Genomic DNA, 22375 nt, shown 5'->3' with positions numbered 1-22375 from the left:
CAAATTCAAAGGGCTGCAAAGTTGCAGTGATAAGTTTATTATTCACAATAATCCAAGTGCTTATATGTGTCATGTAATATGGAATATGGAACATGTAATATGTAAATATATATAACAATGTGATTATGTATGAATGTGCAAGATATAGTGCAGGATAATGTCTATAGCCCTTATGGCATGAGGTGGTGGGAGCCAGCAGAGTCTGGTGTGATTAGGAGCTGTTTGGTGTGATTAGGGTATATCTATACACATAAAGACAAATGCCACTAGCAAAACTTGAAAGATTTAACAGCCAAATTTGAAACACAGTATTTGCATTGCAGTTTTGTTATCAAATATTATTATTATTATTAATATTATGAATAATAATAATAATAATAATAATATTATAGGTCTGTTCTGGGGAATCTAAAATAGACAAAGGAAGTAATTCAGACCTGATCGCTCGCTAGCATTTTTTGCAGCGCTGCGATCAGGTCAGAACTGCGTATGCACCGCAATGTGCAGGTGTGTCGCATGGGTACAAAGCGGATCGCCACTCAGTGATGGGTTTGTGCAAAGAATCCAAGGAGATTGACCGGAAGAAGCCATTTGTGGGTGGTAACTGACCGTTTTCTGGGAGTGGTTGGAAAAACGCAGGCGTGTCCATGTGTTTGCAGGGAGGGTTCCTGACATCAATTCCGATCCCGGACAGGCTGATGTGATCGCAGCAGCTGAGTAAGTACCGGGCTACTCAGAGACTGCACAAGATCTGTTTGTACAGCTCGGCTACACATGCGATTGCACACTTGCAAAGTGAAAATACCATCCCCTATGGGCAGCGACTCTGTTCGCAGCAGTGCAAAAAACCCTAGCGAGCGATCAGGTCTGAATTAGGCCCAAAGTCTACAGTACAGTACAGTACAGACACATCTTTAAACATTTCTTTTCATAGCATAGACATAAAATCTTGTTGAAGTCACTAATATGGTCTTTACTGTATGTATTATTAGCTGTAAAGAACAGAACGGATTTCATTGGTGCTGGGCTTTCCACATTCACATCCCAAAGTAGTGTGTCAGGACAAAGTAGTGTGTCAGACCAAAGTAGTGTGTCAGGCCAAAGTAGTGTGTCAGGCCAAAGTAATGTGTCAGGCCAAAGTAGTGTGTCAGGCCAAAGTAGTGTGTCAGGCCAAAGTAGACTAATAATAACAGCGAGGAAGAAGTTATGAGAATTGGGACTTATTTCAATTTTGTTGATCAGATTTGACTATTTTTTGCACAATCCACTGTTTAGACCCAAACAGAGTTTAAGAAGAACATGTGAAAGTGATAAATAATATTGGTATTAATGTTTAATTTATTTTAAGCAATTTTTGTTGACAGCAAGCAGTTTCATAAATATAATACAACGATCTAACTGCAAACAAGCAAGACATAAGGCCCGTACACACTAGGCTATATAGTAAGCCGGAAGGGGACACAGGAAACGATATCACCTAGTGTGTACCCAGGGACGGCAACATAAATCTTGGGGCCCGGTACAGTGATAACTCTGGGGACCCCTTAAGTGTAATGGAGCTTGCTGCACTATATAAGAAACTGTTAATATATATATATATATCTATAGATATATAGATATATATATATATATACATATATATATATATATGTGTGTATAATTATATATCTCCTTCCTCCCACACACCCCAGTGACTACTTGCTGCATTCCCAGCTCCCCCACCTCAATCCAAAGCACTGTATCCCCTCATCAATCCATTCTTACACTGGGGGGAGACGTACCAGTGCTGCACTCCCAGTATCCAGGCCCGAACACCGCAGCAGGTACCATGTGGCCCTCACACCCACCAGAAGTGGCCGGCGTAGGGCACATGAATGTCCTGTAACTGCCTGCGATGGAGCTAGACCCAGAATAGTGGGCACATCACTGCACAGTCACTGTGTGTGAGAGGCTCCTGTCACTCTGAGACTGCACCCACACCACCTACAGCTCGCTGCACTGTTTGGACACGACGGTTCACACCCCTGCCGGGCACTAAGTTGTGCATCCTTGGGGCCCCTCTGATCCTTTGGGCCCGGTACAGGTGTCCCCATTGATTTCCTCTTGTCGCCGGCCCTGAGTGTACCCGCCTTTACACTCACACCCAATCTAGGAACCAAGAATCTAATTGCTGTTTATTATAATTGCTATTCATTTGTCACACAGCCAGGGGTCAATTTGAAAGATAAACCTTACAGACTTCTTGGGATATTATATTTGGAAGGACAGTTTTTAAGTAAAATTTATTTAGAATTTTATCATATACCGACACTGGATAGATAGATAGATAGATAGATAGATAGATAGATAGATAGATAGATAGATAGATAGATAGATAGATAGATAGTTTTTGTGAGAACAAAATGTATAAAAAATATAGACTGAACATCTACAAGTTGAACACATATGCAAACATTACGTTCCCAATTACGTTCTCATTGTTTTTATTCAAAGATGCATATTATTCCATGTCTATCAATTTGTATGTGTTTCTGAGCAGTTTAACAGAAGGAAGGTTTATAAACCTTATGTTTAAGATTGTAACAATTTAGCTTTTCCAGGATTGTTTATTTTTTTTGCCTTTTTCTTTTCTTTTCAAATACAAAATAGCTCTTGTGGTACAATAAACGTAAAACAGGACAACAAATAAAAATTGGATACCAGACATCTCATCTTGAGATGCAAACCTGCTGAAGTCTGCCTGATGACATAAGATGGGGTAGAAGCGCTTGCATAGATTGCTCAGTTTTGGAGAGAGCTAGTCAATGTTACAGTATGTAGAAAAATATTACATGAGTGCATAATGTATCTAAACGTAGCCACATATTCAAAGGTATACATATACTCATATACTATATGTAAATACATATTATAGGGATATAAACTGGTATAAGCAGATCATACAGTTTAACACATAGCTTCTCTTAATTTCTTACTTAAAAAAATTGCAATACAAGGGAACATAATAGCTACAGTGACTTGCTAAAGTATTCACCCCCTTGGCTTTTTACCTATTTAGTTACATTACAACCTGTAATGTTTTTATTTTTTTTTATGTGAATTTTATGTGATGGATCTGCAAAAAATAGTCTAAGTTGGTGAAGTGAAATGAGAAAAATGTATATAAAAAAGATTTTTTATAAATAAAAATGTTAAAATTGGCATGTACACATGTATTCACCCCCTTTGCTATGAAGCCCCTCAAAAGTTCTGGTGCAACAAATTACCTTCAGCAGTCACATAATTAGTGAAATGAAGTCCACCTGTGTGCAATCTAAGTGTCACATGATCTGTCAGTATAAACACACCTTTTCTGAAAGGCCCCAGAGGCTGCAACACCACTAAACAAGATGCATCACACCATGAAGACCAAGGAGCTCTCCAAACAAGTCAGGGACAAAGTTGTTGAGAAGTACAAGTCAGGGATGGGTGTTAAAAAAAATCCAAACCTCTGATGTTCCCCTGGAGCACCATCAAATCCATCATTTTCAAATGGAAAGAACATGGTACCACAACAAACCTGCCAAGAGGGGGCTGGCCACCAAAACTCACAGGCCAGGAAAGGAGGACATTAATCAGAGAGGCAGCACAGAGACCAAAGGTAACCCTGAAGGAGCTGCAGAGTTCCACAGCAGAGACTGGTGTATCTGCTCATGTGACCACAATAAGCCGTATAATCCATAGAGCTGGGCTTTATTGAAGAATGGCCAGAAAAAAAGCCATTACTTAGTGTTAAAAATAAAAAGGCACGTTTTGAGTTTGCCAAATGCATTTGGGTGACTCCCCACATGTATGGAGGAAGGTGTTCTGGTCAGATGAGACTAAAATTTAACTTTTTGGCCACCAAGGAAAACGCTATGTCTGGCGCAAACCCAACACACCCCATCACTCCAAGAACACCATGTGAAACGTGGTGGCAGCATCATGCTGTGAGGATGTTTTTCAGCAGCAGGGACTGGTAAACTGTTTTGAGTCGAGGGAAAGATGGGTGGTGCTAAATACAGGGATATTCTTGAGCAAAACCTGTTTCAGTCTGCCTGTGATTTGAGACTGGGACGGAGGTTCACCTTCCAGCAGGACAATGACCCGAAGCATACTGCTAAAGCAACACTCGAGTGGTTTAAGGGGAAACATTTAAATGTGTTGGAATAGCCTAGTCAAAGCCCAGATCTCAATCCAATTGAGAATCTGTGGTCAGACTTGAAGATTTCTGTTCAGAAGCGGAAACCATCCAACATGAAGGAGCTGGAGCAGTTTTGCCTTGAGGAATGGGCAAAAATCCCAGTGGCAAGATGTGGCAAGCTCATAGAGACTTATCCAAAGCAACTTGCAGCTATAATTGCTGCAAAAGGTGGCTCTACAAAGTACTGACTTTAGAGGGGTGAATAGTTATGCACGCTGAAGTTTTCTGTTATTCTGTTTTATTTGTTGCTTGCTTCACAATAAAAAAAAGCATTTTCAAAGTTGTAGGCATGTTCTGTGAATGACAAACAAAACATGAAAAATGCAAAGGGGGGGGGGTGATTACTTTAGCAAGGCACTGTATAACTGTTGGTATGTAACTTATGCTATTAAATGGGGAGATGGAGTTTTAAGGATATAGGGCGGTGGGGCAAATGTAACATGTGCAGACAGAGTTAGAATTAGGTGGGGTGTGTTCAAACTGAAATCTAATTGCAGTGTAAAAATAAAGCAGCCAGTATTTACCCTGCACAGAAACAATATAATCCACCCAATTCTAACTCTCTCGGCACATGTTTCATCTGCTCCACCTGCAGTGCAACATGATTTAGGGCCTTATCGTGATCCAACCGGAATTTTTGCATTCGCCCATCGGGCGTATGCGCAGGGCCCATCCTGTGCATTTACTGCGGGTGACCCGCAATATATGCGAATGCCTCTGCCTGTCGGGAGGGGGACAGCAAAGCTCCATTTCCAAGACAGAGCCTTTCGGGGGCGGCCGCAGGGAAACGGGGGCAGCGGCTTCCGAACGGGGGAGGGTCGTAGCATAGGCATGATTGGGTCGGCTGCGTGACGTCACAAAAAAGATGGTGGCGGCCCTCCTGCCATCACAGCCAGGCTGCGCCGGCAGGAGGCTTCCTTACTTTCTGCGACCGTGCACTAATTGCGGCACGATCATAATTAGTGCATGGTTGCGGGGGGGGAGCAGCGGTTAGCAAGCTGGGCGGCCATGACCTGCGATGGGTGGCCCCAAGCATGCAAAACAAAGGATTTCAAATTCTGCTAGCAGAATTTGCAATCCTTACTGAATATGGGTGGTCATTCCGAGTTGATCGCCCGCTAGCAGTTTTTTGCAGCCTTGGAAATGCTATGCTGCCTCCCACTGGGAGTGTATTTTAGCTTACCAGAAGTGCAAACGAAAGGATCGCACAGCGGCGGCGATGACTTCAGACTAGTCAGTTTCTGTTTTGACGTCACAAACACGCCCTGCGTTCACCCAGTCACGCCTGCGTTTTTCCTGGCACGCCTGCGTTTTTTCGAACACTCCCTGAAAACGGTCAGTTGACACCCAGAAACGCCCACTTCATGCCAATCACTCTGCGGTCAGTAGTGCGACTGAAAAGCCTTGCTATACCTTGTGTGAAACTACATCGGCTGTTGTAAAAGTATGTTGCGCGTGCGCATTGCGCCGCATACGCATGTGCAGAAGTGCCATTTTTTGTCACATCGCTGCACAGCGAACGAATGCAGCTAGCGATCAACTCGGAATGACCCCCATGGTCCTTTGCCCATTAGTGTGCTTTTTTGGTTTGCTAACAAGCATGAATAACCTCCATAGTACATGAATGGCTGATTATTGTTTTCCAATGTAGCGCTAATATGATGTAGTGTTAATAAATACAAATGCTGTTTTTTTGTCTCCACCAGAAACCTGTGTTGTTAAACATGTGTTACTGTTGCTGATAATTTTATTAAATGTGCTAGAGCATAGCTTTATTTATTTATGAGGTGTATTAGCTGCTTAATTACATGTTTATTAAATGTGTTAGCTGTGCACTTTATTAAATGTGTTACAGTATATGTGCTCTTCCGAGTTTTATAAATGAAGTAGTTGCTTATTCCACTACAATTATTAGCTGCATATTTAAAAAAAAATAAATACTATGTCAGTAAAGTCCACGCTCCACCGATGTTTATGTATTAACACACTTAAATAAAATGCACCTATGTTGACCAAAGATTAGATGCTGGAAATACTGTAGTGGCCAATAACAAAAGACATCCCACTGAACGTAAATGCCTATTACTGCCAACTCAGAGGTGCAGATTGTCTCACCACCCCTTCAATGTCCTGCAAGGGGATCTGTAAGGAGGATGCAAATGCAGAAAAATAAGACATACGACTTTTGCAGTGTGCGGTTACATTTTATGCAGTTCCTAAATGACAGCAAATGAGTACTTAATCTTTAAGCACTTGGAAATATAGATCCTTTTGTTAACAATCCAGTTATTTTGTGCAGTAGAACATTTACATTTATTGGTGGAGTTTTAAAGTACAAAATAGTAGAACCAAAGGGATGTAGTCACAGCTGTTTCACAGATCTCAAATCATTTATATGACAGCTTGAGAGCGGAGATAAATAGGACTTTCAGGGGAGGATGCAGCTTAGTGCACCTTTTCAACACTGCACACCTTCATTTTAAAGTAAATACTGCACATCAACCATACAGTACATCAGTGTCACAACATCAGTTTTGCAATTTGTCATCCATACAAACAGTGCAGTAAATGTAGTAGCAGTCTTAGATGTTGTTCTCTTTGGGGAGATTGGTCAAAGTGCATATGTTTTACGTATGATGCTTACAAAAAGCAAAACCCAGGTGATACTGAGGGGAGTAAGGGGGTAAGGGGTGTCCATATCTGGGTGACGTGACCACAACCCCCCCTCCCCCCCCCAACGATGCATGTCAAATACATTGCACGTCACCACAATGCTGCAAAGGGGACATTTGTCTCTCTCTCTCTGACAACTGTTTGTTTGGTAAGTATTATTTGTTATGATTCCACTATGATATAATAACATAAACAATCAGAAGTATCTGCTCTCAAATACTGAGAGCACCATAGCAACATCACTAAAATGCTTCTATACTGTACTACAGCAATTATCACATGAACAGACACAGTACAATTTCTAGATGCCTGAAAACCTTGATGTTCCCTAGGTAACCTATCAAACAAAACTATAAATACATAGAAGAGGATTAGGTAAGAGGAAAAAGAGGTTGTCGTTGACAGTCATAAACAAATGAATTTGCTTCCAGTTTGTACTTTAATAAGATTGTATCGTTTTGCAAGTTAGTTACTCTTGCATCATTTATGTCACAAATTCACCCTTCAGCTTTGCTCTTTAAAGTCTCTCTAATCTTCTGAAGTGCATGTTAGATAATGGTTATGGTATACCCCAAATTAATTTCCACATTATCTATACCTAGAAGTCTAGGTCATCATTTTTTCATGTTCTTTCTGCTGCAGATTTTGATCACAATAGCCTCAAATTAATTAAAAAAATTTAACAGAAGTTTTAAGATATCACAAAGTAAAGCAGGATGGTAGGAACAAAGTGATAGTTATATATATATATATATATATATATATATATATACACACAATATACTGTATATTGTGCATACTGTATATATATATATATATATATATATACACACACACACTGTATATAGATGGGATATATATATATATATTATATATATACATTCTGATTCTAGAATATATTGTAGCACTGCTAAAAGATTTTGCACACAGCGGTTTCCTATCTGAATGTCATTCCTGGTTCATTTGATAAATTGTTTGTTTGTTTTTGTAACACTTATGTCACCATACCCTTCCGCAGAGACCTCTCTGCAGGGATGCTCGATACAGTCAGTGACATAGAGTGCGTAGCAGGACTGATTTGTAATGCTGTAAATAGAATCAGAGTGCACAGAGAACATTTTCTTCTTGGCTCCATACTGATGACACACAGGCAGAAGGAGGGATGCAGTCATATAAGAGGATTTCTACGACAAGAAGCTATTTACTAATTTGTGGAAATGGAGAATAAAAGGTAACATCTCTGGGGAAAGGGAGACTCAAAGGTAACATAAAAGTTACAAAAAAGTTCCTGTCTCCCAGCAACAATGTAGAGGGCTAAACTTATAAACTATTGAAGGGGAAGTTCACCCCCTATAACATGATACAGTATATGTTGGACCTTTACCCAGGAAATCTCAGCGTGGAGGTCCAAGGTGCAAGTTCAGAAGGCATGATGATGTGAATTGCACCTTCATGACCACATAACCTGTTGTGCAATCACGTCATCAAGGCCCCAGCGACTTCACTAGTAAATTGGGCAGGATCCACTATGGTGCCCGGTTCTCTATCAGGAATCTGTGAGAACTCCCCAAAGTGTTAAATAAATCACTGAGCAGTGCATTAACAGTCAGCTAATTACAAGCAGTCTGCTTGTGCTGACGACCATCGCCACCATCATGATTTGAACCTGGCCTCAGGCTCCTGTTCATCTTAAACAGGTGTTTAAGCATCTCTGTGCCAGCTTGCATCTGGCAGCAATTACATGAATGTACTTGGCCTACGTCAGCTCCTTAACTCCCATCTCACCTTTTGGGGCACAAGTAGGCATATATGCATGGCACCTGTATTCAGGGCATGTGCAGTGTGATTTGTTTGTACATTATGCTTTCTAAACTGACATAGGTTTCAATCAGAATCAGCCCTAATTCTATAAAGGTGGGGTTACTAGGAAAATAGGGTTTCAGGCAAATTTAAAAAAATAAACACAGTTGGGTTTCCTGCCATTAAATGCTAAAAGTGATGTCCTGTAAATGAAAGGCTTAAATATGTTGCTTAGTAAATAACTTCATTGTGTCTGTCCAGTACGCCAAATTTTTGTTGTTGCATGTATTCAGTATAGATATGTTCTGTGCAGCATAAAGTCCAGAAAGAAAGTGGAGAGCTGAGACATACCAAATAGATGAGGGGGAGATCTACTAAGCAGTGAAAAGAGTGGACAAGTGAGCCATTGAAGAAGTTGCCCATGGCAACCAATCAGCATTGAAGTATTATTTATAATTTGCATACTATAAAATTATACAGAGCAGCTGATTGGTTGCCATGGGCAACTTCTCCACTGGCACACTTCTCCAGTTTTTCCACTGCTTAGTACATCTCCCCCCAAGTCACTAACAAGCTGCCTGCTGTACATAATTGTCAGCATATCACACCTGATCATAAGATGTTAAAATATACTTTCATTTCATTTAACAGGAATAACTGTGAATGATTATAAGGTAATGTAGGAAGTTCACGTCTCATATCATTCCCTTTCGATAATGCTATTATACATTTATCTGGGTAAAACCTCAGATGCAAACTGTAAGTACAGCCTCCCAAGAGATAACTGCAGAGAACAACCTATATATGAAATCATTTTGTACAGCTATTATTATCTCTGATTCATGATAAAGTCACATACATTTCTTCTACTACAGGCCTGTAACAAGAGCTGAAGATAATTTCCCCACATATTAAGCTTCAGCTCGAGTCTCCGGGGATGACCTTGCTAGGAAGATCTTTGCAATAAATCTGTAAGCAGTACCTACTAAATTTCATACTAACACAACTTATTGATGTAATAAGTCAGCATATCGTTAATACTTTTACTATAAACATGTACCATAGCACAAATGAATGCAGAAATACCAGTTTTTACCAGTGTAAAAAAAATAAAATAAAAAAATAAAAACCCCAAAACAAACAATGGCTAAGGAAACTACTTGTCCTGGCAGGTAAACAATGATTTTATATGTAAATTGGCTAATAGTCAGTGGGTTGTGGAAAGTGACAATATTTCTGGGATTTAGCTGATTTTTTTTTTTAAAGGCAGTACCCCACAGTTAAATTGCATAAACATTTGTACTTTCCTCAGCCATTGCGCTATTAAAATTGGCCCTACAGCCGTGGTTCTCAAAGAGATGTATTAAGCCTGGAGAAGTGGTAAATATGTGATAAAGCAGTAATAAGTGCAAGGTGATAACGCACCAGTCAATCAGTTCCAATATGTAAATTGACAGGAGCAGATTGGCTGGTGCATTATCACCTTGCACTTATCACTGCTTTATCACTTCTCCAGGCTTAATACATATGCCCTTCAAAGTCCTCAGTCCCTACACAGGTCATGTTTTCCAGGTCACCCGGCAGGTGCACTGTGTATCACCAACTGTCACATTTAAAAAATCCACAAGTGACCTGGAAAACAGGAACGGTGTGGGGTCCTGAGGACCGATTTTGAGAACCTGTGCCCTAGAGCATATGAGATATTTATTAAATCAACAGCACTTGAAAACAAGTTCCAGTAATGTTGAATACAGTATGTGACTATATGCAGTATAACTTGAGGAGATGGCAACTCTGAGGTTATAACATCCCAAAAAAACAAAGTAGTTCCAAACTGTATCATTGAATTATATACCGTATGTGCATGTGATTCACCTTGTCCAGCATAAGTTTAAAGCAATGCATTCATTACATAAAAAGGCTGAGAAACCATTTCCAGAAATAACTGGTCCTCTATTTTTTCATGGTTTAACAACTTTGCACCCATGCAGCAACAGAGAGAAATGTTAAAGCTTTACCCTAAATATAATTAAGCTTACAACTGTACTGTACCTTATGCATTTACATGCTATTTCTTAAGCCTTCCTAGCTAATATCTTGCCATTGGCAGCTCCATTACTGGCGTTTCTTACTGAATCTCTATGTTTTATTCCTTTCCGTATGATTTTATACTCTATCCACTCTCCTTCTTTCGTACTTAAGAGTGTATTAATGTAAATGCAATAATGGGGAATCTGGACAGATAGCAATAATATTAATCTGTTTAAATAGAACTTCAAAAACATTTGTCACCATCTACTGGTTGGCAGTTATTACTCTGAACCAATGAGCTTGGTATGGGACTTCATATAAGGCCAAAACTTGAATTATTTCTAAACTATTAGTGTAATGTAACTGACATATTAAGATCCCATGTGTCATAGTTTTTTTTTTCTGCTGCGGAGTACACTGGGCTCCACAAGTCTGGACAATGGAGTGTAGAGTAGGATCTTGATCCGAGGCACCAACAGGCTCAAAGCTTTGACTGTTCCCAGAATGCACAGCGCCGCCTCCTATATCACCCCGCCTCCCAGCACAGGAGCTCAGTTTGTCAGTTGGTGCTGCAGTAAGCAGGCACTTAACAGAGGGGCTGCTCCAAGCAGCCCTGAGAAAAGCTTTTTATGAGGTAAAAAGTGAAGACTTCAAGGGCAGCAATGGTGGTAAATGTCTTGTGACATTCACTGCTGCAGCTCCAGCTCTCCCCAGTGGCGCTGTACACTCCCAAGCCCTGGTTGCCGGGTACCTACAGCGGAGGCTCCGGTTTTCTTCATGTTAGACACACACGGCTGGGGCTATCCAGGATCGAGTGGCCGCGCTTCGGGAGGTGGTAAGTGGGTCCCGCTCACGGGACCCGGTCTTTATCGCGATCCGGCGCTGTCAGTGGGAGGCGGGCCGCGCGCGCTGGTGGTGGACATTGTGGATACAGGCGATCCCACTAGATCACCAGGGCATGGGCGCAGGTCAGGTTTTCTCTTAAAACCGATTTTAATATCGCCCACAGTACCCGGTGGTTTTGCCAGCATGGGGGATAAGGCTTAGACCTGAAGCCCCTCCCCCAGCCCCAGGGCGCCATTTCCAGCAAGTGTTCCCGCCCTGGAGCTGCATCTCTGTCTTTTCCTCACTCCCTGTCAGTGTCTGCGGCGCCATTACTCCTCAGCTCACTGTTCCTGGGACTGCTTGGGTAAATCCTCCTATGTAAAGCCGCCTGGTTGTCAGCGCTGTGACTTTACATGACACTTAAGTATTCTACCTGCCTTTTTAGTCAGTGTTAGTAAGAAAGAGTGCATTTAGTCAGGGGTTTATAGTAGAGATGAGCGGGTTCGGTTCCTCGGAAACCGAACCCGCCCGAACTTCAGGTTTTTTTACACGGGTCCGAGCGACTCGGATCTTCCCGCCTTGCTCGGTTAACCCGAGCGCGCCCGAACGTCATCATCCCGCTGTCGGATTCTCGCGAGGCTCGGATTCTATCGCGAGACTCGGATTCTATATAAGGAGCCGCGCGTCGCCGCCATTTTCACACGTGCATTGAGATTGATAGGGAGAGGACGTGGCTGGCGTCCTCTCCGTTTATAGAGAGTGAGACTAGAGTAGAGAGAGACACAGTATTATTTACTTTAGTAATTTTGGGGAGCATTAGGAGGAGTACTACTACTTGCTGAAGTGATAGATAGTGTGACTGTATATCTGACTTGTGGGGGAGACACTGACAGTGGGGAGCAGTTAGAGTCTGAGAGCAGGAGTACATATTTTAACGTACAGTGCACACTTTTGCTGGCACTCTGCTGCCAGAGTGCCACACTGCCATTGTGACCACACTGACCACCAGTATATATTGTGATTGTCTGCTTAGGAGTACTACTTGCAAGTTGCTGATAGTGTGACCAGTGACCTGACCACCAGTTTAATTAATCACCACCAGTTTAATATATATATATATATATATATATATATATATATAAAATTGTATATAATATATATATAATTGTATATGTATACCGCACCTACCCGTGTTTTTTTTTCTTTTTCTTTCTTCTTGATACATACTACTATAGTAGCTTACTGTAGCAGTCTGCGGTGCTGCTGAGCTGACAGTGTCCAGCAGGTCCGTCATCAGTCATTACATAATAAATATATATACCTGTCCGGCTGCAGTACTAGTGATATTATATATATATATATATTAATTTCATCTCATTATCATCCAGTCTATATTAGCAGCAGACACAGTACGGTAGTCCACGGCTGTAGCTACCTCTGTGTCGGCAGTCGCTGGTCCATCCATAATTGTATACCACCTACCCGTGGTTTTTTTTCCCTCTTTCTTCTTGATACATACTACTATAGTAGCTTACTGTAGCAGTCTGCGGTGCTGCTGAGCTGACAGTGTCCAACAGGTCCGTCATCAGTCATTACATAATAAATATATATACCTGTCCGGCTGCAGTACTAGTGATATTATATATATATATATATATATTAATTTCATCTCATTATCATCCAGTCTATATTAGCAGCAGACACAGTACGGTAGTCCACGGCTGTAGCTACCTCTGTGTCGGCAGTCGCTGGTCCATCCATAATTGTATACCACCTACCCGTGGTTTTTTTTTTTCTCTTTCTTCTTGATACATACTACTATAGTAGCTTACTGTAGCAGTCTGCGGTGCTGCTGAGCTGACAGTGTCCCGCAGGTCCGTCATCAGTCATTACATAATAAATATATATACCTGTCCGGCTGCAGTACTAGTGATATTATATATATATATATATATTGATTTCATCTCATTATCATCCAGTCTATATTAGCAGCAGACACAATACGGTAGTCCACGGCTGTAGCTACCTCTGTGTCGGCAGTCGCTGGTCCATCCATAATTGTATACCACCTACCCGTGGTTTTTTTTTTTCTCTTTCTTCTTGATACATACTACTATAGTAGCTTACTGTAGCAGTCTGCGGTGCTGCTGAGCTGACAGTGTCCAGCAGGTCCGTCATCAGTCATTACATAATAAATATATATACCTGTCCGGCTGCAGTACTAGTGATATTATATATATATATATATATATATATATATATATTAATTTCATCTCATTATCATCCAGTCTATATTAGCAGCAGACACAGTACGGTAGTCCACGGCTGTAGCTACCTCTGTGTCGGCAGTCGCTGGTCCATCCATAAGTATACTAGTATCCATCCATCTCCATTGTTTACCTGAGGGGCCTTTTAGTTGTGCCTATTAAAATATGGAGAACAAAAATGTTGAGGTTCCAAAATTAGGGAAAGATCAAGATCCACTTCCACCTCGTGCTGAAGCTGCTGCCACTAGTCATGGCCGAGACGATGAAATGCCAGCAACGTTGTCTGCCAAGGCCGATGCCCAATGTCATAGTACAGAGCATGTAAAATCCAAAACACCAAATATCAGTAAAAAAAGGACTCCAAAATCTAAAATAAAATTGTCGGAGGAGAAGCGTAAACTTGCCAATATGCCATTTACCACACGGAGTGGCAAGGAACGGCTGAGGCCCTGGCCTATGTTCATGGCTAGTGGTTCAGCTTCACATGAGGATGGAAGCACTCAGCCTCTCGCTAGAAAAATGAAAAGACTCAAGCTGGCAAAAGCACCGCAAAGAACTGTGCGTTCTTCGAAATCCCAAATCCACAAGGAGAGTCCAATTGTGTCGGTTGCGATGCCTGACCTTCCCAACACTGGGCGTGAAGAGCATGCGCCTTCCACCATTTGCACGCCCCCTGCAAGTGCTGGAAGGAGCACCCGCAGTCCAGTTCCTGATAGTCAGATTGAAGATGTCAGTGTTGAAGTACACCAGGATGAGGAGGATATGGGTGTTGCTGGCGCTGGGGAGGAAATTGACAAGGAGGTTTCTGATGGTGAGGTGGTTTGTTTAAGTCAGGCACCCGGGGAGACACCTGTTGTCCGTGGGAGGAATAGGGCCGTTGACATGCCTGGTGAAAATACCCAAAAAATCAGCTCTTCGGTGTGGAAGTATTTCACCAGAAATGCGGACAACATTTGTCAAGCCGTGTGTTGCCTTTGTCAAGCTGTAATAAGTAGGGGTAAGGACGTTAACCACCTCGGAACATCCTCCCTTATACGTCACCTGCAGCGCATTCATAATAAGTCAGTGACAAGTTCAAAAACTTTGGGCGACAGCGGAAGCAGTCCACTGACCAGTAAATCCCTTCCTCTTGTAACCAAGCTCACGCAAACCACCCCACCAACTCCCTCAGTGTCAATTTCCTCCTTCCCCAGGAATGCCAATAGTCCTGCAGGCCATGTCACTGGCAATTCTGACGAGTCCTCTCCTGCCTGGGATTCCTCCGATGCATCCTTGCGTGTAACGCCTACTGCTGCTGGCGCTGCTGTTGTTGCTGCTGGGAGTCGATGGTCATCCCAGAGGGGAAGTCGTAAGCCCACTTTTACTACTTCCACCAAGCAATTGACTGTCCAGCAGTCCTTTGCGAGGAAGATGAAATATCACAGCAGTCATCCTGTTGCAAAGCGGATAACTGAGGCCTTGACAACTATGTTGGTGTTAGACGTGCGTCCGGTATCCGCCGTTAGTTCACAGGGAACTAGACAATTTCTTGAGGTAGTGTGCCCCCGTTACCAAATACCATCTAGGTTCCACTTCTCTAGGCAGGCGATACCGAGAATGTACACGGACGTCAGAAAAAGACTCACCAGTGTCCTAAAAAATGCAGTTGTACCCAATGTCCACTTAACCACGGACATGTGGACAAGTGGAGCAGGGCAGGGTCAGGACTATATGACTGTGACAGCCCACTGGGTAGATGTATGGACTCCCGCCGCAAGAACAGCAGCGGCGGCACCAGTAGCAGCATCTCGCAAACGCCAACTCTTTCCTAGGCAGGCTACGCTTTGTATCACCGGTTTCCAGAATACGCACACAGCTGAAAACCTCTTACGGCAACTGAGGAAGATCATCGCGGAATGGCTTACCCCAATTGGACTCTCCTGTGGATTTGTGGCATCGGACAACGCCAGCAATATTGTGTGTGCATTAAATATGGGCAAATTCCAGCACGTCCCATGTTTTGCACATACCTTGAATTTGGTGGTGCAGAATTTTTTAAAAAACGACAGGGGCGTGCAAGAGATGCTGTCGGTGGCCAGAAGAATTGCGGGACACTTTCGGCGTACAGGCACCACGTACAGAAGACTGGAGCACCACCAAAAACGCCTGAACCTGCCCTGCCATCATCTGAAGCAAGAAGTGGTAACGAGGTGGAATTCAACCCTCTATATGCTTCAGAGGTTGGAGGAGCAGCAAAAGGCCATTCAAGCCTATACAATTGAGCACGATGTAGGAGGTGGAATGTACCTGTCTCAAGCGCAGTGGAGAATGATTTCAACGTTGTACAAGGTTCTGCAACCTTTTGAACTTGCCACACGTGAAGTCAGTTCAGACACTGCCAGCCTGAGTCAGGTCATTCCCCTCATCAGGCTTTTGCAGAAGAAGCTGGAGGCATTGAAGGAGGAGCTAAAAGGGAGCGATTCCGCTAGGCATGTGGGACTTGTGGATGGAGCCCTTAATTCGCTTAACAAGGATTCACGGGTGGTCAATCTGTTGAAATCAGAGCACTACATTTTGGCCACCGTGCTCGATCCTAGATTTAAAACCTACCTTGGATCTCTCTTTCCGGCAGACACAAGTCTGCTGGGGTTCAAAGACCTGCTGGTGACAAAATTGTCAAGTCAAGCGGAACGAGACCTGTCAACATCTCCTCCTTCACATTCTCCCGCAACTGGGGGTGCGAGGAAAAGGCTCAGAATTCCGAGCCCACCCGCTGGCGGTGATGCAGGGCAGTCTGGAGCGACTGCTGATGCTGACATCTGGTCCGGACTGAAGGACCTGACAACGATTACGGACATGTCGTCTACTGTCACTGCATATGATTCTCTCCCCATTGAAAGAATGGTGGAGGATTATATGAGTGACCGCATCCAAGTAGGCACGTCAGACAGTCCGTACTTATACTGGCAGGAAAAAGAGGCAATTTGGAGGCCCTTGCACAAACTGGCTTTATTCTACCTAAGTTGCCCTCCCACAAGTGTGTACTCCGAAAGAGTGTTTAGTGCCGCCGCTCACCTTGTCAGCAATCGGCGTACGAGGTTACTTCCAGAAAATGTGGAGAAGATGATGTTCATTAAAATGAATTATAATCAATTCCTCCGTGGAGACATTGACCAGCAGCAATTGCCTCCACAAAGTACACAGGGAGCTGAGATGGTGGATTCCAGTGGGGACGAATTGATAATCTGTGAGGAGCGGGATGTACACGGTGATATATCGGAGGATGATGATGAGGTGGACATCTTGCCTCTGTAGAGCCAGTTTGTGCAAGGAGAGATTAATTGCTTCTTTTTCGGTGGGGGTCCAAACCAACCCGTCATTTCAGTCACAGTCGTGTGGCAGACCCTGTCACTGAAATGATGGGTTGGTTAAAGTGTGCATGTCCTGTTTATACAACATAAGGGTGGGTGGGAGGGCCCAAGGACAATTCCATCTTGCACCTCTTTTTTCTTTCATTTTTCTTTGCGTCATGTGCTGTTTGGGGAGTGTTTTTTGGAAGGGCCATCCTGTGTGACACTGCAGTGCCACTCCTAGATGGGCCAGGTGTTTGTGTCGGCCACTAGGGTCGCTTATCTTACTCACACAGCTACCTCATTGCGCCTCTTTTTTTCTTCTTTGCGTCATGTGCTGTTTGGGGAGTGTTTTTTGGAAGGGCCATCCTGCGTGACACTGCAGTGCCACTCCTAGATGGGCCAGGTGTTTGTGTCGGCCACTAGGGTCGCTTATCTTACTCACACAGCTACCTCATTGCGCCTCTTTTTTTCTTCTTTGCGTCATGTGCTGTTTGGGGAGTGTTTTTTGGAAGGGCCATCCTGCGTGACACTGCAGTGCCACTCCTAGATGGGCCAGGTGTTTGTGTCGGCCACTAGGGTCGCTTATCTTACTCACACAGCTACCTCATTGCGCCTCTTTTTTTCTTCTTTGCGTCATGTGCTGTTTGGGGAGTGTTTTTTGGAAGGGCCATCCTGCGTGACACTGCAGTGCCACTCCTAGATGGGCCAGGTGTTTGTGTCGGCCACTAGGGTCGCTTATCTTACTCACACAGCTACCTCATTGCGCCTCTTTTTTTCTTCTTTGCGTCATGTGCTGTTTGGGGAGTGTTTTTTGGAAGGGCCATCCTGCGTGACACTGCAGTGCCACTCCTAGATGGGCCAGGTGTTTGTGTCGGCCACTAGGGTCGCTTATCTTACTCACACAGCTACCTCATTGCGCCTCTTTTTTTCTTCTTTGCGTCATGTGCTGTTTGGGGAGTGTTTTTTGGAAGGGCCATCCTGCGTGACACTGCAGTGCCACTCCTAGATGGGCCAGGTGTTTGTGTCGGCCACTAGGGTCGCTTATCTTACTCACACAGCTACCTCATTGCGCCTCTTTTTTTTTTCTTCTTTGCGTCATGTGCTGTTTGGGGAGTGTTTTTTGGAAGGGCCATCCTGCGTGACACTGCAGTGCCACTCCTAGATGGGCCAGGTGTTTGTGTCGGCCACTAGGGTCGCTTATCTTACTCACACAGCTACCTCATTGCGCCTCTTTTTTTCTTCTTTGCGTCATGTGCTGTTTGGGGAGTGTTTTTTGGAAGGGCCATCCTGCGTGACACTGCAGTGCCACTCCTAGATGGGCCAGGTGTTTGTGTCGGCCACTAGGGTCGCTTATCTTACTCACACAGCTACCTCATTGCGCCTCTTTTTTTCTTCTTTGCGTCATGTGCTGTTTGGGGAGTGTTTTTTGGAAGGGCCATCCTGCGTGACACTGCAGTGCCACTCCTAGATGGGCCAGGTGTTTGTGTCGGCCACTAGGGTCGCTTATCTTACTCACACAGCTACCTCATTGCGCCTCTTTTTTTTTTCTTCTTTGCGTCATGTGCTGTTTGGGGAGTGTTTTTTGGAAGGGCCATCCTGCGTGACACTGCAGTGCCACTCCTAGATGGGCCAGGTGTTTGTGTCGGCCACTAGGGTCGCTTATCTTACTCACACAGCTACCTCATTGCGCCTCTTTTTTTTTTCTTCTTTGCGTCATGTGCTGTTTGGGGAGTGTTTTTTGGAAGGGCCATCCTGCGTGACACTGCAGTGCCACTCCTAGATGGGCCAGGTGTTTGTGTCGGCCACTAGGGTCGCTTATCTTACTCACACAGCTACCTCATTGCGCCTCTTTTTTTCTTCTTTGCGTCATGTGCTGTTTGGGGAGTGTTTTTTGGAAGGGCCATCCTGCGTGACACTGCAGTGCCACTCCTAGATGGGCCAGGTGTTTGTGTCGGCCACTAGGGTCGCTTATCTTACTCACACAGCTACCTCATTGCGCCTCTTTTTTTCTTCTTTGCGTCATGTGCTGTTTGGGGAGTGTTTTTTGGAAGGGCCATCCTGCGTGACACTGCAGTGCCACTCCTAGATGGGCCAGGTGTTTGTGTCGGCCACTAGGGTCGCTTATCTTACTCACACAGCTACCTCATTGCGCCTCTTTTTTTTTTCTTCTTTGCGTCATGTGCTGTTTGGGGAGTGTTTTTTGGAAGGGCCATCCTGCGTGACACTGCAGTGCCACTCCTAGATGGGCCAGGTGTTTGTGTCGGCCACTAGGGTCGCTTATCTTACTCACACAGCTACCTCATTGCGCCTCTTTTTTTCTTCTTTGCGTCATGTGCTGTTTGGGGAGTGTTTTTTGGAAGGGCCATCCTGCGTGACACTGCAGTGCCACTCCTAGATGGGCCAGGTGTTTGTGTCGGCCACTAGGGTCGCTTATCTTACTCACACAGCTACCTCATTGCGCCTCTTTTTTTCTTCTTTGCGTCATGTGCTGTTTGGGGAGTGTTTTTTGGAAGGGCCATCCTGCGTGACACTGCAGTGCCACTCCTAGATGGGCCAGGTGTTTGTGTCGGCCACTAGGGTCGCTTATCTTACTCACACAGCTACCTCATTGCGCCTCTTTTTTTTTTCTTCTTTGCGTCATGTGCTGTTTGGGGAGTGTTTTTTGGAAGGGCCATCCTGCGTGACACTGCAGTGCCACTCCTAGATGGGCCAGGTGTTTGTGTCGGCCACTAGGGTCGCTTAGCTTAGTCATCCAGCGACCTCTGTGCAAATTTTAGGACTAAAAATAATATTGTGAGGTGTAAGGTGTTCAGAATAGACTGAAAATGAGTGGAAATTATGGTTTTTAAGGTTAATAATACTTTGGGATCAAAATGACCCCCAAATTCTATGATTTAAGCTGTTTTTTAGTGTTTTTTGAAAAAAACACCCGAATCCAAAACACACCCGAATCCGACAAAAAAAATTCGGTGAGGTTTTGCCAAAACGCGGTCGAACCCAAAACACGGCCGCGGAACCGAACCCAAAACCAAAACACAAAACCCGAAAATTTTCAAGTGCACATCTCTAGTTTATAGTACAATTACCCTGTGATATACATCCAGTTTCTTACTGTGTAGTGTTATATCTATTGACTATATAGCTGTGTAAGCTAGTCCAGTGCAGTATTATTGTCTGTAATAACCTCTGCATTGTACAAACTGTAACTATTTGTGTGTGCATTGATAGCTGAGTGGTGTCCATCTCGTGTCTTTCACTCAACTTGCTATCCCTATATTCTATAACCTGAGGGGGCTTGGTGCGTCAGGTGTTATTTAATATAGGATTTTCACAAAGATATACTGTATTATGTATTTTTCTCTGTGATTTAGTCACCATATCTCTCCTTTATCTCTGCTGGTGCTGACTACACTGCGCAGGGGTTTGGGTTTAGGGATATAGTGCTGCTAATAATTGTACTGTGTTACCTCATACTGCAAGTTATATCATGTCTGCTTCTGAGGGTAACGGTTCTGGGGCGGAACACACTGCTGGTGTTGCTGAAGCCACAGGAACATATGGGGAGAATATAGCAGCTGTGGGCTCTGGTTCTGGGGGCTCCTTGCCCCCCAGTGGGACTGTGGCAGCGGAGGCACAAACTGACCCTCCGTGGGCCGCTTTTTCCACGCTTCTGCATATGCTAGTTCATAAACTAACACCCCCTATGAGACACCCAATGCCGGTACAACCGTATGTGGTCCCTGCAGCTAACCCGCCGTGGGCGGATGATTTATCTGCTCAAAGAAGTTGAACCAGTCCCTGACAACTAAAAAGTCTGACCATCGCTCGCCTAAGTCCAAGAGGTGCTCTAAGCGAGCGCTCGTCTTCTCACAATCCACTGCTGTCACTGACACCTTGTCTGATGAAGACAGCACATACACTGACCCCACAGGTTCTGATTCAGATACGGCTGATGGGGAGGGTAGTTCACATGTGGATGTTCCTGATCTTTTGGAGGCTATTAAGTTAATTCTACAGATTACGGATGATCCCGAGCCATCCGTTCCTCCTAAGAAACCAGATAGGTTCAAGCGTCAGAAGGTGATTAAACAAGTTTTACCTCACTCTGACCACCTAGTGTATATACGTCAGGAACCCTGGCAAAGCCCGGGTACGAAGTTTGTGCCTCAAAAGAAGATGCTGGCTCGCTATCCCCTCGCGCCAGAGTTGTCTAAGAATTGGGAAATGCCTCCTCCAGTAGACTCACATGTGGCTAGGATGGTGGTTTCCTCAGCTCTACCTGTCACTACCATCACGTCTCTAAAAGAGCCTACGGATAAACGTGTCGAGGGTTGTCTAAAAGCGATTTACACCCTCACGGTGCTGCACAAAGGCACACTATTGCAGCTACATGGGCGGCAGAGGCTATTGAAGCATGGGCCTTGGAGTTAGAAGCTGAAATCTCCTCTGACCATGCTAGACAATGCTTGTCATATGTTATGACAGCTTCTCGCTATATTAAAGAGGCGGCTTCTGATGCCGGTATCTTAGCAGCCAAGCCCTCTACTATGTCAGTCCTGGCTCGCAGGGTATTGTGGCTGAGATCCTGGTCTGTAGATCTGGACTCTAGAAAAACCCTGGAGGTACTCCCTTTCAAGGGGGATATTCTGTTTGGGGAGGACTTAAATAAGATAGTGGCTGACTTGGCTACTGCCAAAACTGCCTGTCTGCCTAATACAGCTCCTTCTGTGTTGATGGCCAAAGGCACGTCCTTTCGCCCCTTTCGTCCTTCAGGTAAAGCAAAAGGTCAGGCATACCATAAGCAGGCCCGCACTTCCAAACCTGGTAAGCCGTAGCCCAAAAGAGCCTGGGCTGCCCGTCAGCCAGCAGCCAAGACCAATAAGCCTGCCGCATGACGGGGCAGGCCTCCCCCTGGGGATCCCAGGGTGGGGGGTCGGCTTCTAGGGTATACCCAGGAATGGTTGAAGACCACTTCAGATGCCTGGGTACGGGAAGTCGTCACTCGAGGTTACGCCATAGCCTTCAAAAACCGACTCTCTCATCAATTTTGCCAGACAGACGTCCCGTCGGACCAGACAAAGGCAAACACTCTGCATTCGGTGGTACAGACCCTCCTGGATACAGAAGTCGTAGTACAGGTGCCTCTTGCTCAGAGTGGCCGGGGCCTCTATTCTCCGCTGTTTCTAGTCCCGAAACCGAATGGGTCCTCCCGACCCATTCTCAAC

At 44.3% G+C, this 22375-nt stretch overlaps 1 protein-coding gene and 1 long non-coding RNA gene across 8 annotated transcripts in view; one reads left to right on the top strand and one right to left on the bottom strand.

Moving 5' to 3' along the window:
• LINGO2 (leucine rich repeat and Ig domain containing 2) overlaps nucleotides 1-22375 on the bottom strand; it is a 2057065-nt gene that overhangs the window by 431069 nt on the left and 1603621 nt on the right. The window lies entirely within an intron of this gene.
• Nucleotides 1-22375, top strand: part of LOC134898281 (uncharacterized) — a 143167-nt gene that overhangs the window by 10014 nt on the left and 110778 nt on the right. For both annotated transcript variants that reach the window (XR_010172198.1, XR_010172197.1), the window contains exons 2-3: nucleotides 7914-8126; nucleotides 9571-9666. This is a non-coding gene — a long non-coding RNA (uncharacterized LOC134898281). The remainder of the gene's footprint in view (nucleotides 1-7913; nucleotides 8127-9570; nucleotides 9667-22375) is intronic.

This window comes from Pseudophryne corroboree, chromosome 1 (genome assembly GCF_028390025.1).
Source record: "Pseudophryne corroboree isolate aPseCor3 chromosome 1, aPseCor3.hap2, whole genome shotgun sequence".
NCBI classification, from domain to species: domain Eukaryota; kingdom Metazoa; phylum Chordata; class Amphibia; order Anura; family Myobatrachidae; genus Pseudophryne; species Pseudophryne corroboree.
This window is presented reverse-complemented; position numbering and strand designations above follow the sequence as displayed.